Raw genomic sequence first — 17880 nt, 5'->3', positions numbered from 1 at the left:
TTTATTTGTGACTGAAGCAGTACTACCACAATTCCAAAAAACGAAAAAATACCCAATCTCATTGTGTGTGTACCTTACTAGTTTGAGGGAGTCCTGAAGTACCCACAAATACAAAACGAAGTTTTATTTGATCGCTATTACGGTTTTAAACAAATATGCCTATCTTCAGACAGATACAATCGTTCCAGTACATTTTTTTTTTTTTGGAAATAACCACACCAGTCTGATAAAAGTTTTTATTTCATTAGTAGAGGTCGTCAGCTTTTAAAATTTCTGCAAATTAATATTGCAGGGTAATAAAACAAACTTTCAGCAGCCTGGTCTGATAGTTTACAACAAGATGTCTGCAATATTTCAAGAAGTTTTCATTAGACTATTAGGAACACCAGCAAACTGTCGGCTTCTCTATAACTGGATGAGAAAAATTACGCAGTTAGCCCCAGTTCACAATGAATATGGATGACATGCTGTTACTTAGTATTTATAGACAGTGTTGCACTACGGAGTATTTGTGCATAACGTGTCTCACCAAAATTTGACGCCACTAAATTAGGCGACCACACATAGACGTGCAAGTCGCCAACGTAAGGAAACTTTCACCATCCAGGCTAACATACTGGATGCTATCAGTCAAAAAATCATCGTATCATTCCCATATCGCGATATTACACATGATCTTGGTTACTAGATTACACTTCGTTACAATGTCTACGGAAATAGAGGGAGACAGATTCTATCTTTCACCTGAATCTGTTATTGAGAATATATCGTGTGTTTCTTGCCTGTGGCGTTCTTTGAACCAGTGCCGGTTCTTCTCCTACCACAGTATCATAATATTCGAGCTTGAAATATGCTCCAGAACGCTACAAAAGACGGATTTCAGCGATACCTGCACCTAAATCTCAGCAAGCCAACCGTGTGTTGGAGCGTCCTTTGGCCCCAATTCCATTCACGAATCGTACTTGGAAAGGAGGGGTGCGAACAGTAGATCCCTTCTTGATAAAAATGCCTCTTTCAGCGTCTCTCAATGACGTTTGTTGAGTATCTCCGTAACGTTCTCGTGTAGATTAAACAATCACTTGAAGAAACGCACCGTTCTTCGCTGTACTTATCTGTTTCTTTAGTTAACACAACTTGATATGGAAGAAAAATGATCAATAATTGACCGAGAAGGTTTTTGTAAGCCACTTCCTTCGTGAATGAATTCCATTTCCTTACGGTCCTGTCAACTGACCTCTACTTCTATGCAATCCTCCTCTTTCTGTGTCGCGAAGAGGATTGATCTGTGGCGCTTTTCAATCATTGGTGGCTATTGTAATAGTGTGGGTAAATACGTTTCTTATTGCCTTCTAAAGGAACATAATCAATATTACAGGGTTACAGCAAATACTAAATGGTTTTTTGAGAGATGGGAGAAAGGTGACGTGTCCAAAAAATTATTATATCCATTTGTAAAAGTCTGTTGCATATTACAACTAGCAAAGATCTTCTTAGACGGCAACTAGCATCACATTCATGGGAATGGAATACATGGAGAACTAATGTGAACACGATATTGCGGTTTCTGTGTTGTTAAGAAGAACGATGCAATGTTCCTTCGAACATGCGTACAGCGACTTCCAATTAAAATGTCCTCTCCTGTACGGGAATTCCATAATGTGTGAACGAGTAAAGGCTGTTACCCAGGAATGAAGGCAAGTTTGGGTCTGGCCGTGAGTCCAGAAAGTATAGCAAAAGCGGTTAAGGCAATCAATCGCGTAAAGCGGGGAATCCGCTTCGAGTCCCGGTCCAGCACAAAACTTGTTTATTGTAGTCGTTCCCTTATACAGCTGGTGGTTGTCCGTATTCGTAACTGCGAATGCTTTTCATATTGTGTATATGCCAAAGCCGATGTATAATGGTCTAGGAACGTTAGAATATGCGTTTATAATCAGTCGTTGCTTTCTCAAGATTTGTGCTTTATAAAGACGACTTAGGAAAAATCATGACATCTTCAAAGATTTCTACACTTACGCAAAGCATTTGGCGATGTAAAAGGTGTAAGATGCTAGAAAGACTCGAGAAAATGGATGTAAGCTGTAGAGGATGGAAGATAATATACAATATGTAGAAGAACCAAGAGAAAAAAAATGTCAACGGAACCTCAAGACTGATGTGTTTGGATTAAGAATGATGCAGTAGAAACATCGGAAAATCAATAACGAAAATAAATGAATGAGCGTGGAGTAGGATTAAAAGATTCACTGAAGACATTGCTATGCTCAGTGAAAGTGACGAAGAGCTGCACGATATGCTGAATGGGATGAAAAGTCGAATGACGGCATGTTATGAATTCAGAGATTATCAAAGAACGATGAAGCGGAAATGAGATTAGCGATAAATTTAACATCGAAACTGGTGATCACGAAATACGTGAAGGTAAGGAAGTCTGCTGCCTTTGAAGAAAAGTTGAACATGACGGACGAAGTACATATGAAGAGGGCACTCCTAGTCAAAAGAAACCTGTTAGTACGAAGATAAGCTTTAATTTGATGAAGAAATTTCTGAGAATTTTCATTAGGGGCACAGCACTGTATGGTAGTAAATTATTGCCTGTGAGAAAATCGTCAAAGAAGAGAATCGAGTCGTTTGAGATTTGATGGTATGAAACAAATTTGAACTGGCCATGAAAATTGCTACACCAAGAAGAAATGCAGATGATAAACGGGTATTCATTGGACAAATATATTATAATAGAACTGACATGTGATTTCATTTTCACACAGTTTTGGTGCATAGATCCTGAGAAATCAGTACCCAGACAACCACCCAGGCCGTAATAACGGCCTTGATAAGCCTGGGAATTAAGTTCAAACAGAGCTTTGATGGCGTGTACAGGTACAGCTGCCCATGCAGCTACAACAAGACACCACAGATCATCAGGAGTAGTGACTGGCGTATTGTGACGAGCGAGTTGCTCGGCCACTAATGACCAGACGTTTTCAATTGGTGAGAGATCTGGAGAATGTGCTGGCCAGGGCAGCAGTCGAACATTTCCTGTATCCAGAAAGGCCCGTACAGGACTTGCAGCATGCGGTCGTGCATTATCCTGCTGAAATGTAGGGTTTCGCAGGGATTGGATGAAGGGTAGAGTCACGGGTCGTAATACATCTAAAAACTAACGTCCACTGTTCAAAGTGCCGTCAATGCGAACAAGAGGTGACCCAGACATGTAACCAATGGCACCCCATACCATCACGCCGGGTGATATTCCAGTATGGCGATGACGAATACACGCTTCCAATGTGCGTTCACCGCGATGTCGCCAAACACGGATGCGACCGTCATGAATCTGTAAACAGAACCTGGATTCACCCGAATAAATGACGTTTTGCCATTCGTGCACCCAGGTTCGTCGTTGAGTACACCATCGCAGGTGCTCCTATCTGTGATGCAGCGTCAAGGGTAACCGCAGCCACGGTCTCTGAACTGACAGTCCATGCTGCTGCAAACGTCGTCGAACTGTTTGTGTAGATGGTTGTTGTCTTGCAATCGTCCCCATCTGTTGACTCAGGGATCGAGACGTGGCTGCACGATCCGTTACAGCCATGCGGATGCCTGTCATCTCGACTACTAGTGAAACGAGGCCGTTGGGGTCCAACACGGCGTTCCGTATTACCCTCCTGAACCCACCGATTCCATATTCTGCTAACAGTCATTGGATCTCGACCAACGCGAGCACAAATGTCGCGATACGATAAACCGCAATCGCGATAGGCTACAATCCGACCTTTATCAAAGTCGGAAACTTAATTGTACGCATTTCTCCACTGCTGTATTGCAGAGGAGAGGAACTTACTGAAAACGTTCACAAGACAATATGGCAGGCGTTAAGAGATTAGGGAATAGATTCCATGGAACTCGAGGGAATTGTAGAGTGAGGTTGCCGTGCCAAACTGCACGCGTGCTGGGTGTGCCGAGGCTCGGCCTTGCTCAGTCTTTCTAGGAAGCACCCGGTACAGAACGACATTTCATTTGCTGTTGCAGTGTGGCATTCTTCGGTCATCACAACTCTCTTCATTTCTGCAGATTAGTCATGTTAGCGTTTTGTTCATGGTATGATGGACGTTCACAGGTCCAGTGGCTGTTTGCATGAAAAGAAGCGGTCTAGCGATACGTCGTTACAAGACTTGAAAGTAGGACGTTAATCCGTCATTGTACACGTGACCAGTGATTCTGCTGTGGTGTGCGTTCACAAACTCTGAGCTTATGGCGAGTAGCACGTTGAGAGAAGTCGGAAGTGGTCGGACACAGCCTGCCGTGGAGAGAAGCCGTGCGACATGCAAGGTCGCAGCCTGCCGTGATTGTGCCAGTAGCGCCGGAGGAGACTCTGGTATTGATTGTGGATTTTCGTAGTTTGCCTTTTGTTGCACTTAGTTGTCTCTTGCTTGCGCACTGATGGGATTTTGTCAGATTTGAGTATGCATACACTGAGGGTAATATTCGTATTCTCGTTGTGGCCAGAGACATGTTTACTGAGTATGGACATTGTGGAAGCCGGCCGGAGTGGTCGAGCGGTTCTAGGCGCTTCAGTCTGGAACCGCATGACCGTTACGGTCGCAGGTTCGAATCCTGCCTCGGGCATGGATGTGTGTGATGTCCTTAGGTTAGTCAGGTTTAAGTAGTTCTAATTTCTAGGGGACTGATGACCTCAGATGTTAAGTCCCATAGTGCTCAGAGGCATTTGAACCATTTTGACATTGTGGAATAACTAAGGTCTGTGTAAAGTTTGTCAGTGTCTAAATAATCAATTTTGCGAATGCGGTAAGTTAAAGTCTTTATTGGTTTCTATCATTTCTTTACACCGTTTAGGGCTGGTTGACCAAACCCCTCCTAATCATTCAGTTTCTCTATAAAAACAAAAATGGCAATAGTTGTTTCAGTTATTATGATCATGCGTTTCACTCTGCATGGATTGCAGTTGTGCTTTTGAAATATTTTGAACATGTTGCTGATCACGAAGTTGCAGCGGCAAGACGAGGTGTTGTCCGTTGGGTTCAAAAAATGGCTCTCAGCACTATGGGAGGTCATCAGTCCCCTAGAACTTACAACTACTACAACCTAACTAACCTAAGGACATCAAACACATCCATGCCCGAGGCAGGATTCGAACCTGTGACCGGAGCGGTCGCGGGGTTCCCGACTGAAGCGCCTAGAACCACTCTGCCACTCCGGCAGGCTGTCCGTTGGGTACAGGAGCAATGCAGAACCAGCATACTAGCGGGCTATGGCAGAACAGATATTAGGAGTTGTTAGAGAATATTTTAAAACTTGTACGAAGAGCAATTAATTCCTGTTTCTATTTTGTTTTCAATCAGAACTGTATTACTGTGACATATGCAACTTCAAATATTTCCGTTCGTCTTTCAGCAGAACAAACATTAATTACAAGTATACACGAGTTAAAAAAATAACTACGATTCTGTTTCGGACTTTAAAAATGAATGGGAATGGCAGAAGAGAATTTTTAATATTTTTTTTCACAGTAACATAAGCGATGGGTACTGCAAATTTGCTATGAAACGTCATCACACTGTCATACAGGAACAATAAAAGAGCAAAAAATTACAGTGATTGGCAAATGGAATTCATTATTCTGTACCTAAAGAAGCACTTTGTGCTAAATTTGCGGGTATGGTGGTATGAACAGCAAAATTTCTGAAGTTGCCTGCGTTGTACCACTGTCAGTTGCAACAGTTTTCAGTGTAATTGAACGAAGAGTATGGAGGCCTTATATATTACTGCAAAGCACGATGGTTACGTAATGGGACATGCCTGGAATAATTTTTTGATTTGAAACCGGATATTGTTGAGTTTATGGAGGAAAAAGGAAAGTAGGAAAGAAAATTAGAACATCAGGAATGGATTACAGATATTGCGTTTTCAACAGATTAGATTGCGTACTGTCCACAGTAACACTCTGCCAGATGAGAAAAAAACTTATTACTGAAGTGACGGGGATTCATTTTAAAGGTAAGCTAACTGTAGAAGGGACAAATTCTGGCAAACACAGTCCGGTTCCCTAAGCTCGCTGGCATTAAAAACAACGCAAGGTCTGAAGAATTCATTGCAGCCTTGAAACTACTACAAAGAAAGTGTTCCAGACGTTTTGAGAACATTGTCAATTTTACATCAGCTATATTCGAGACCGTTTGTGGTTTCAGTTGAAAGTAGTCATGTGCACATGCAGATGTAACTGATTGATCTGCAATGTAATTCGCATTTTAAAAATAAGTCCTTTTACGTTAAAACTGCCCATGATGTCTACACTGTTCTTCTCAGGTGGCCTTTCCACATCTCAGGGGTTGCAAAGGTGGTACAGCATTTCCATCGGCATAAGTTTGTATGAAAGACCTTATTCGATTGTTGTTTTTGTTGTCCTCAGTCCTGAGACTGGTTTAATGCAGCTCTCCATGCTACTCTATCCTGTGCAAGTTTCTTCATCTCCCAGTACTTACTGCAACGGCCGGCCGAAGTGGCCGTGCGGTTAAAGGCGCTGCAGTCTGGAACCGCAAGACCGCTACGGTCGCAGGTTCGAATCCTGCCTCGGGCATGGATGTTTGTGATGTCCTTAGGTTAGTTCGGTTTAACTAGTTCTAAGTTCTAGGGGACTAATGACCTCAGCAGTTGAGTCCCATAGTGCTCAGAGCCATTTTGAACTTACTGCAACCTACATCCTTCTGAATCTGCTTAGTGTATTCGTCTCTTGGTCTCCCTCTACGATTTTTACCCTCCACGCTGCCCTGCAATGCTAAATTTGTGATCCCTTGATGCCTCAGAACATGTCCCACCAACCGGTCCCTTCTTCTTGTCAAGTTGTGTCACAAACAAACTCCTCTTCTCCCCAATTCTATTCAATACCTCCTCATTAGTTATGTGATCTACCCATCTAATCTTCAGCATTCTTCTGTAGCACCACATTTCGAAAGCTTCTATTCTCTTCTTGTCCAAACTGTTTATCGTTCATGTTTCACTTCCATACATGGCTACACTCCATACAAATACTTTCAGTAACGACTTCCTGACACTTAAATCTATACTCGATGTTAACAAATTACTCTTCTTCAGAAACGATTTCCTTGCCATTGCCAGTCTACATTTTATATCCCCTCTACTTCGACCATCATCAGTTATTTTGCTCCCCAAATAGCAAAACTCCTTTACTAATTTGTGTCTCATTTCCTAATCTAATTCCCTCAGCTTCACCCGACTTAATTCGACTACATTCCATTATGATCGTTTTGTTTTTGTTGATGTTCATCTTATATCCTCCTTTCAAGACACTGTCCATTCCGTTCAACTGCTCTTCCAAGTCCTTTGCTGTCTCTGACAGAATTACAATGTCATCGGAGAGCCTCAACGATTTTATTTCTTCTCCATGGACTTTAATACCTACATGGAACTTTTCTTTTGTTTCCTTTACTGCTTGCTCGATATATAGATTGAATAACATCGGGGATAGGCTACAAGCCTGTTTCACTTCCTTCCCAACCACTGCTTCCCTTTCGTGCCCCTCACCTCTTATAACAGCCATCTGCTTTCTGTACAAACTGTGCCGACCGCGGTGGTCTAGCGGTTCTAGGCGCTCAGTCCGGAACCGCGCAACTGCTACGGTCGCAGGTTCGAATCCTGCCTCGGGCATGTATGAGTGTGATGTCCTTAGGTTAGTTAGGTTTAAGTAGTTCTAAGTTCTAGGCGACTGATGACCACAGATGTTAAGTTCCATAGTGCTCAGAGCCATTTGAACCATTTGTACAAACTGTAAATAGCCTTTCGCTCCCTGGATTTTACCCCTGCCACCTTCAGAATTTGAAAGAGAGTATTCCAATCAACATTGTCAAAAGCTTTCTCTAAGTCTAAAAATGCTAGAAACGTAGGTTTGCCTTTCCTTAATCTTTCTTCTAAGATGTAGGGTCAATATAGCCTCACGTGTTCCAATATTTCTACGGAATCCAAACTGATCTTCCCCGAGGTCTGCTTCTATCAGTTTTTCCATTCGTCTGTAAAGAATTCGCGTTAGTATTTTTCAGGTGTGACTTATTAAACTGATAGTTCGGTGATTTTCACATCTGTCAACACCTGCTTTCTTTGGGATTGGAATTATTATATTTTTCTTGAAGTATGAGGGTATTTCGCCTTTCTCATACATCCTGCTCACCAGATGGTGGAGGTTTGTCAGGACGCTCTCCCAAGGCCATCAGTAGTTCTAATGGAATGTTGTCTACTCCCGGGGCCTTGTTTCGACTCAGGTCTTTCAGTGCGCTGTCAAACTCTTCACGCAGTATCGTATCTCCCATTTCATCTTCATCTACATCCTCTTCCATTTCTATAGTATTGTCCTCAAGTACATCGCCCTTGTACAGACCCTCTATATACTCCTTCCACCTTTCTGCTTTCCCTTCTTTGATTAGAACTGGGTTTCCATCTGAGCTCTTGATATTCATACAAGTGGTTGTCCTTTCTCCAAAGGTCTCTTTAATTTTCCTGTAGGCAGTATCTATCTTACCCCTAGTGAGATAAGCCTCTACATCCTTACATTTGCCCTCTAGCCATCCCTGCTTAGCCATTTTGCACTTCCTGTCGATCTCATTTTTGAGCCGTTTGTATTCCCTTTCGCCTGCTTCATTTACTGCATTTTTATATGTTTTCCTTTCATCAATTAAATTCAATATTTCTTCTGTCACCCAAGGATTTCTACTAACCCTCGTCTTTTCATCTACTTGATCCTCTGCTGCCTTCACTATTTCATCCCTCAGAGCTACCCATTCTTCTTATACTGCATCTCTTTCTCCCATTCTTGTCAATTGTTCCCTTATTCTCTCCCTGAAACTCCGTACAACCTCTGGTTCTTTCAGTTTATCCAGGTGCCATCTCCTTAAATTCCCACCTTTCTGCAGTTTCTTCAGTTTTAAGCTACAGTTCATAGCCAATAGATTGTGGTCAGAGTCCACATCTGCCCCTGGAAATGTCTTACAATTAAAAACCTGGTTCTAAAATCTCTGTCTTACCATTATATAATCTATCTGAAACCTTTTAGTGTCTCCAGTGTTCTTCCATGTATACAACCTTCTTTCATGATTCTTGAACCAAGTGTTAGCTATGAGTAAGTTATGCTCTGTGCAAAATTCTACCAGACGGCTTCCTCTTTCATTTCTCACCCCCAATCCATATTCACCCACTATGTTTCCTTCTCTCCCTTTTCCTACTCTCGAATTCCAGTCACCCATGACTATTAAATTTTCGTCTACCTTCACTACCTGAATAATTTCTTGTATCTCATCATACAATCGATTAAGAAACTAAGTCACGATCACGTGGCAACGTGAATGCGAAAATCTGCATATATCGTTATATCGACCATTTGTACCATATAAAACTTGTATGATGTCTTCAGTGCGCAAAACTAAAAAATACTGAAAATTTGTTTTGTTTGTGATCTGTGTTGCTGAGAAATGTGAAATATAATACCAAGTAGTGCGCAGTGTGACTGCATTGCCACTTAAATGCGGTACGTTCACAGTTTCTCCTCCCCACGCTCAAAAAATGTGTCGTGGAGGTGCAAGAAGTGTACTAACACTAATACAGCTTTCATGCCAGGGCACAGCTAGTGAGGCGAATTCTTGGCTGACACTGTTGTAGAGGGTAAAAACTCTATGGGAAGAGGTAGACTGGAACATAGTTAAAACTGGTTATAATGAACGTTATAGCCGGTAGTTCCACAAACTGGGCTTTTGATTCTTTCAGTTTTTTATGCAAATTTCATATGCGTAAATTTTATGTTGCCACACAGTTAACACTTCAAAAAGTAACAGAAATACAGTGCACTACTGCATATGTGAAGAGGGACTGTAGAGGAATTTTTCTTCTCTTTATGCAGTAGGCCTAGGTAAAGAAATAAAATGCAAAGAAAACTGAAATTCCTTTATTAAGTGAGGAAAGAAGCAGCAAAAATATACATTGTTCAGTAACGTCGAACAGGGTCTTTGATAATGAATAAGATAAAATTTGAGCATGTTTAAAACCTACTGCAAGTGCTGTATAGTTTAGTAGTCATGAATGATAAAACTTCGTTACCGTTACTGCATTGCAAAAATTAATGACTAGTTGCAAACTGAAAGGACAGTATTCGATACATAAATTACAAGAAGCCCTTCTCTTTCTGCTTTGATTCTGCTTAAAAAGTTGTACAAACGACATCTGCTGTACCTAATACACTGAAAATACGTAACACAGTTAACCACAAAATGTCATTAACGCATACACTACTGACCCATTTCTCCTGAAAAAATTACACATATTAGAATCTAATTTTCTAGTACTCTGCAATCAAAAGAAAGACAGTCTTGTTTAGTTTTTTAACCAATGGCGTTAAATTCAGAAAGCAGTACACTAAAGCACAATACAGTATACTGTCCTACTTAAGGTAATCAGTTACCTTTGTTTGCTTTTTGCATTTAAAATGTGCGTACGCATTTCAAATTGGCGAAGAATCCGTTTTAACGCCTGATTTCAAACTATCAATCTGCAGGAAACAAGAATTTTAAAATAAACATTAAATTAATTAATTAATAAAAAGGGTTTACATGGGATTTACACGGGACCGTTAGGCTCCGCTGTTATAACCAATATGACGTTAAAAGCGATGTCACTATAAACGGTATCAACTGTACAATCAACAAATAATGTAGGACGATGGGTGGAAGTCCTGCTATGAGATGATGAGGTTCGCGCAAGAGAGGAATTTGTGGCAGTCTGCATCGAACCACTCAGAAAACTTGTGGTCACCTGCACGAGATTGTAATCTATCTTTCGGCTGTACTAAGCTGTAGCACTCTGGAGTCTAGGTTAATTACGTTCAAAGAGAAGCAGCCAGCTCTTTCATATTTTTATTTAGTTGATAATTGTCACACCCTTCACTGTGTGAAAAATTCTCGACAGATGTTCTACATCTACATCCATACTCCGCAAGCCACCTGACGGTGTGTGGAGGAGGGTACCTCTATCGGTTCTGCCTATTATTCCAGTCTCGTATTGTTCGTGGAAAGAAAGATTGAAAAGATTGTGGTATGCCTCTGTGTGGGCTCTAATTTCTCTGACTTTATCCTCATGGTCTCTTCGCGAGACATACGTAGGAGGGAGCAATATACTGCTCGACTCCTCGGTGGAGGTATGTTCCGACACTTCAAACAAAAGCCCGTACCGAGCTACTGCGCGCCTCTCCTGCAGAGTCTTCCACTGGAGTTTATCATCTCTGTAACGCTTTCGCGATTACTAAATGATCCTATAACGAAGCACGCTGCTCTCCGTTGGATCTTCTCTCTCTCTCTTCTATCAACCCCATCTGGTACGGATCCCACACCGGTGAGCAGTATTCAAGCAGTGGTCGAACAAGTGTACTGTAACCTACTTCATTTGTTTTCGGATTGCATTTCCTTAGGGTTCGTCCAATGAATCTCTGTCTGGCATCTGCTTTACCGACGATCACCTTTATATGATCATTCCATTTTAAATCACTCCTAATGCCTACTCCCAGATAATTTATGGAAGTAACTGCTTCCAGTTGCTGACCTGCTATATTGTAGCTAAATGATAAAGCATCTTTCTTTTTATGTGTTCGTAGTACATTACACTTGTCTCCATTGAAATTCAATTGCCATTCCCTGCACCATACGTAAATTCGTTGCAGATCCTCCTGCATTTCAGTACAATTTTCCATTATTACAACATCTCGATATACTACAGCATCATCCGCGAAAAGCCTCACTGAACTTCCGATGTTATCCACAAGGTCATTTATGTATATTGTGAATAGCAACGGTCCTACGACAGTCCCCTGCTGCACACCTGAAATCACTCTTACCTCGGAAGACTTCTCTCCATTGAGAATGACATGCTGCGTTCTGTTATCTAGGAACTCTTCAATCCAATCACACAATTGGTCTGATAGTCCAAGTGCTCTTACGTTGTTCATTAAACGACTGTGAGGAACTGTTTCGAACGCCTTGCGGAAGTCAAGAAACACGGCATCTACCTGGGAACGCGTGTCTATGGGCATCTGAGTCTCTTGGACGAATAGCGCGAGCTGGGTTTCACCCGATCGTCTTTTTCGAAACCCATGCTGATTCCTATAGAGTAAATTTCTAGTCTCCAGAAAAGTCATTATACTCGAACATAATACGTGTTCCAAAATTCTACAACTGATCGACGTTAGAGACACAGGTCTATAGTTCTGCACATTTGTTCGACGTTAGTTCTTGAAAACGGGGATGACCTGTGCCCTTTTCTAATCCTTTCGAACGCTACGCTCTTCTAGAGACCTACGGTACACTGCTGCAAGAAGGGGGGTGTTGTGTTGGCTGAAGAGCCAACACCGTGTTACTGGAGGAGGCCGAAATGCACGCGTTTAGCTCACACAGGCTGGCGTGAAGAGGGAAGAACTAAACTGACGTGAGGTCTGGAACATGACAAGGAATGAGAATTCAGAAGGCGGACGTAATTAGTTTCATACTTAACTTTAATCCATTAATGATGAACGTCGCTCTTGACGGTACATGATTCACAATATTATCTGTTAGTAACTGAATATGGCGCCTTGCTAGGTAGTAGCAAATGACGTAGCTGAAGGCTATGTTGACAATGAACCATCGCTAGCAAAGTCGGCTGTACAACTGGGGGCGAGTGCTAGGGAGTTTCTCTAGACTAGACCTGCCGTGTGGCGGCGCTCGGTCTGAAATTCACTGATAGTGGCGACACGCGGGTCCAACGTACACTAACGGACCGCGGCCGATTTAAAGGCTACCACCTAGCAAGTGTGGTGTCTGGTGGTGACACCACAGGGGGCAGGTTCCTTCGCGTACTCTGCGTAAAATCGAACATCGGCCTTTGCTCTTTTGAGCGATTGTAATTGTTTTTCTATCCCTCTGTCATCTATTTCGATATATAACATTTTGTCATCCGCGCAACAATCTAGAGAAGGAACTACAGTGCAGTCTTCCTCTGTGAAACAGCTTTGGAAAAAGTCATTTAGTATTTCAGCCTTTAGTCTGTCATCCTCTGTTTCAGTACCATTTTGGTCACATAGTGTCTGGTCATTTTGGTTTGTTACAATGAAATGAACACCCTTAGCTGCTTACAGGCCTTGACATACGTCAACGGGGACAGATGAAAATGTGTGCCCCGACCAGGACTCGAACCCAGGATCTCCTGCTTACATGGCAGACGCTCTATCCATCTGAGCCACCGAGGACACAGAGGATAGTGCGACTCCTAGGATTTATCTCTGGCACGCCTCCAGTGAAACCCACATTCTCAACGCATTGTCCCGCACTACATTCGCAGTGCCCCCGCCCATTATACTCATTACTCGCGGCGCGTTGCCGATTCCCGTAAGAGGTCGGGCACTGTGCATTCGCACAGAAGAAGATGGTCAAGTGGCCGGTGAACCTTAACTATACATATACTAATATGGTATCTGTTCTTTCGGACATGTCCGAATGAACAGATACCATCTTAGTATATGTATTTTGGTTTGTATCTAGATTTTACATTGCTTCGTATAATACTCAGAGGAATGATAGTTCCAATACCCAAGCGCGGAATTGAATAAATGCTACTCCGAGCTGCCATAGTTGACGCAAATAGTGCTTTTGTCGAAAGTACAGCAACAGAAGGAAACAAAGAAAGGAGATAATATCCCTGCTGGTAATCTCGACAACTTCGGCGTTTCCCGCGCGAATGCCTTACCGCTCTCGAGCCAGAGGCAACTACAGCGGGCGGGAATGAGGTGCTTTAATCTACTGTTTTGTGATGGAGCCCCCGCGCCGTTAATTAGAGGCTCCGAACGCTGGCGGCGCTGGCGGCGCGCCTCGGCCGGGGTCACGCGCGCCTTCCACGGTCACGTCGCCAGCCGAGTTACGTGCGGCCCGCTCTGTGCCACGCCACGTGCACGCAGGGCTCCGGGCCGGGCCCACCCACTCCTCGAATAAGCGCCGAGAGCCGCAGCGCGCCACCGGCCTCGTTCCCCAAGTAACGGCACAACAGAAAGGCCGGGCTGGCTGGGACCACCGAGGAGTTTCAACTTATTGTGACGTAACATTTCCCCCATTAGCGTGACGCCGTAAGTATTCATAAATTTGTGTTCTACACTGCGGCGACAAAAGTCGCTGGTTACCTGCAGATATCGTGTTGGACATTCTTTAGCCCGGCGTAACGTAGCAACTCGATGTGGAATGCACTCAACAAAAATGGTTGAAATGGCTCTAACAAGGGAACCTCCCCATCGCATCCCCCTCAGATTTAGTTATAAGTTGGCACAGAGGATAGGCCTTGAAAAACTGAACACAAATCAATCGAGAAAACAGGAAGAGGTTGTGTGGAACTATGAAAAAAATAAGCAAAATATACAAACTGAGTAGTCTATGTGCAATATAGGCAACATCAAGGACAGTGTGAACTAAGGAGTGCCGTGTTCCCGTGGTTTGCGTGAGCAGCTGCGGAACGAGAGGTCCTTGGTGCAAGTCTTCCCTCGAGTGAAAAGTTTACTTACTTTATTTTCGCAAAGTTATGATCTGTCCGTTCGTTCATTGACGTCTCTGTGCACTGTAATAAGTTTAGTGTCTGTGTTTTGCGACCGCACCGCAAAACCGTGCGATTGGTAGACGAAAGGACGTGCCTGTCCAATGGGAACCGAAAACATTTGATCGCAAGGTCATAGGTCAACCGATTCCTCCACAGGAAAGCACGTCTGATATATTCTATACGACACTGGTCACGGCATGTGCGTCACATGACAGGAATATGTTGTCTACCCACCTAACTTGTACACTTGGCGAATTGGTAAAAAGATTCTTCTACCTTGCCGATTTCGGATTTCTTGTGGATGTGATAATCACTGCCAAAAAGTGATGAAAACATAAGAGTTTGTCACATAAACTGCAACAAATGAATGCAACAGTTGCACAGTCGCACAGTTTTCCCTGTGCTCTGTCAAAACATATGTTTTTAACATTTTCAAATTTTTCCGTGTGTAGACCGCCAAATTCTGCATATGTCCAAGGAAATCTGAACATGTCCTGGAATTTTGGAGAGCGAAGTTGATTATGTGTGAGTGCCTGAACTTTGTCTGAAACTAAAAAATTAAACTTTTCACTTGAGGTAAGACTTGAACCAAGGACTTCTCGTCCCGCAGCTGCTCACGCTAACCACGGGACCACGGCGCTCCTGAGCTCACAGTATCCTTGATGTTGCCTATCTTGCACATGGATTACTCAGTTTGTATATTTTGCTTATTTTCTTCATAGTTCCACACAACTTCTTCCTATTTTCTCGATTCATCTGTGTTCAGTTTTTCAAGGCCTATCCACTGTGCCAACTTATAACTAAATCTGAGGGGGGTGCGATGGGGAGGTTCCCTTGTAAGCACTATGGGACTTAACATCTGAGGTCGTCAGTCCCTTTGACTTAGAACTATTTAAACTTAACCGAAGACATCACACACATCCATGCCCGAGTCAGGATTCGAACCTGCGACCGTAGCAGCCACGTGGTTCCAGACTGAAGCCCCTAGAACTGCCCAAACACAGCGGCCAGCTGCACTCAACAAGTCACGCAGAAATATTGAGCCGTGCTGCCTCTATAGTTGTCCATAATTGCGTAGGTGTTTCCGGTACAGGATTTTGTGCACGAACTAAATGTTCCATGGGATTCATGTCGGGCGATATGGGTGGCCAAATGATTCGCTCGAATGGTTCTGAAGGTTATTCAAACCTATCGCGAACCATTATTGGGGTTCGGTAACATGACGCATTCCCATCCACAAACATTTCATCGTTGTTTGGCAACATGAATGGCTGAAAATGGTCTCCAAGTAGCCCAATACATCTATTTTCAGTCAATGTTCGGTTCACATGGACCAGAGGACCCAACTTGCATCATTATGGAGCCACCACCAGCTTGTACTGTGCCTTGTTGCCAACGAGGGTGCACGGCTCTGTGGGGTCTGCGCCACACTGGAACCATGCCATCAGCTCTTACTAACTAAAGTCAGGAGTCACTGATCAGGCCATGGTTTTCCAGACGTCACGGGTCCAACCGATAAGGTCACGAGGGCAGAGGAGGCGCTGCAGGCGATGTCGTGCTGTTAGCAAAGGCATTCACAGTCGGTCGCCTGTGGGTAAAACCCACCAACGCCACGTTCTGCTAACGGGTACGTTCGTCACATATCCCACATTGATTTCTGAGGCTATCCGACACCGTATTCCATATCTGTTAGCAAAGAAAACTCTATACGGATGCTTCTGCTCTCGGTCGTTAAGTGAAGGTCGCTGCGTTGTCCATGGTGGGAGAAGATGCTTGAAGTTCCGTATTCTCGGTACAGACACTGTGGATCTAATAATATTGAATTCCCTAAAGATTTCGGAAATGGAATGTCCAATTCGTCTAGCTCCAACTACCAATCTGCGTTTAGAGACTTAATTTCCGTCGTGCTACCGAATTCTCGTCGAAAACAGTTTCAGATGAATCACCTGGGTACCAATGACAACTCCGCCAATGCACTGTCCTTTTATACCCGTGCACGTGATTCTAAATTGTATATGTGCATGTCGCTAGCCCATGACTGTTGTCCCCTCAGCATAAATGAAAACTTCGGCTAAAGTGCACCTACGATGACCACGTATCTTCCGTTGACCACAGCTGCTGATAATTCACTAACGCTGGTCATTGCAGATTGGCTGATAGTTTAGGTAGCCTATGAAAATTGATTGTTTTTTTTTTTTCTGGCGAATGTTAAGACGTGATTACGTTTTACTATTTTAGTGATTAGTTTTTATATCAATTTTTTGATAATTACAAAAAAATGGTTCAAATGGCTCTGAGCACTATGGGACTTAACATCTATGGTCATCAGTCCCCTAGAACTTAGAACTACTTAAACCTAACTAACCTAAGGACATCACACAACACCCAGCCATCACGAGGCAGAGAAAATCCCTGACCCCGCCGGGAATCGAACCCGGGAACCCGGGCGTGGGAAGCGAGAACGCTACCGCACGACCACGAGATGCGGGCTGATAATTACAACCACTGTTATCTGAACATGTCGTGAGTTCCTTGATTGTGACCTAACAGAATGGCTTAACTTTTGGTGAATTAATCGAGAGCAATCACATTTCAAGGCGTGAGAGAGTGTTACAGCTCCCACTCCCCCCCCCCCCCCCCGCCCCCCCTCCCCCCCGAAATCCCTGAAACGTTGATTGTGGTGAAAGACAAAAGGTGTCGTAGCACGAGATCTAGGTTAGTTTGGAGTGTATGATATCAAAACCTAACTTTGGTATGAGATGGATTCTGTAGCGTATTCCGATTTCTGGGTTACGGAGGAATGTGATAAACTGGTTGTAAGCTGCCGAAGGCAACAAGATATATAAACACAAAAATGTTACAGATTTAACGTAACTCAATGTCTACTTTAGGTTAGAATCTACATCTACATAGTTACTTCGTTAGCCACTGTACTGGTAGTTGCGCAGGTACCATGACAAGCAATACTTCTCTGTTTCACTATATCACTATCAACATCCTTCCGAACGAGCCCTAATTTCTTTTATCTTCGTGGTCCTTACACGGGAAGCGTGTTGACCGCAGTAAAATCATTCTGCAATCGGTTCTGAATGCAGGTTCTCGAAATTTTCTCAGCAGTGTGTCTCGAAAAGAACGTCGCCCTCCCTCCAGGGATTCCCATCTGAGCACCTCAAGCATGTCTGTTGATCGAACACAGGTAAAAAATCTAGCAGTCTGTCTCTGAATTGCTTCGATGTCTTCCTTTAATCCGACGTGGTGGGGATC

Source organism: Schistocerca nitens, chromosome 8 (assembly GCF_023898315.1).
Source record: "Schistocerca nitens isolate TAMUIC-IGC-003100 chromosome 8, iqSchNite1.1, whole genome shotgun sequence".
NCBI lineage: Eukaryota > Metazoa > Arthropoda > Insecta > Orthoptera > Acrididae > Schistocerca > Schistocerca nitens.
This window is presented reverse-complemented; position numbering follows the sequence as displayed.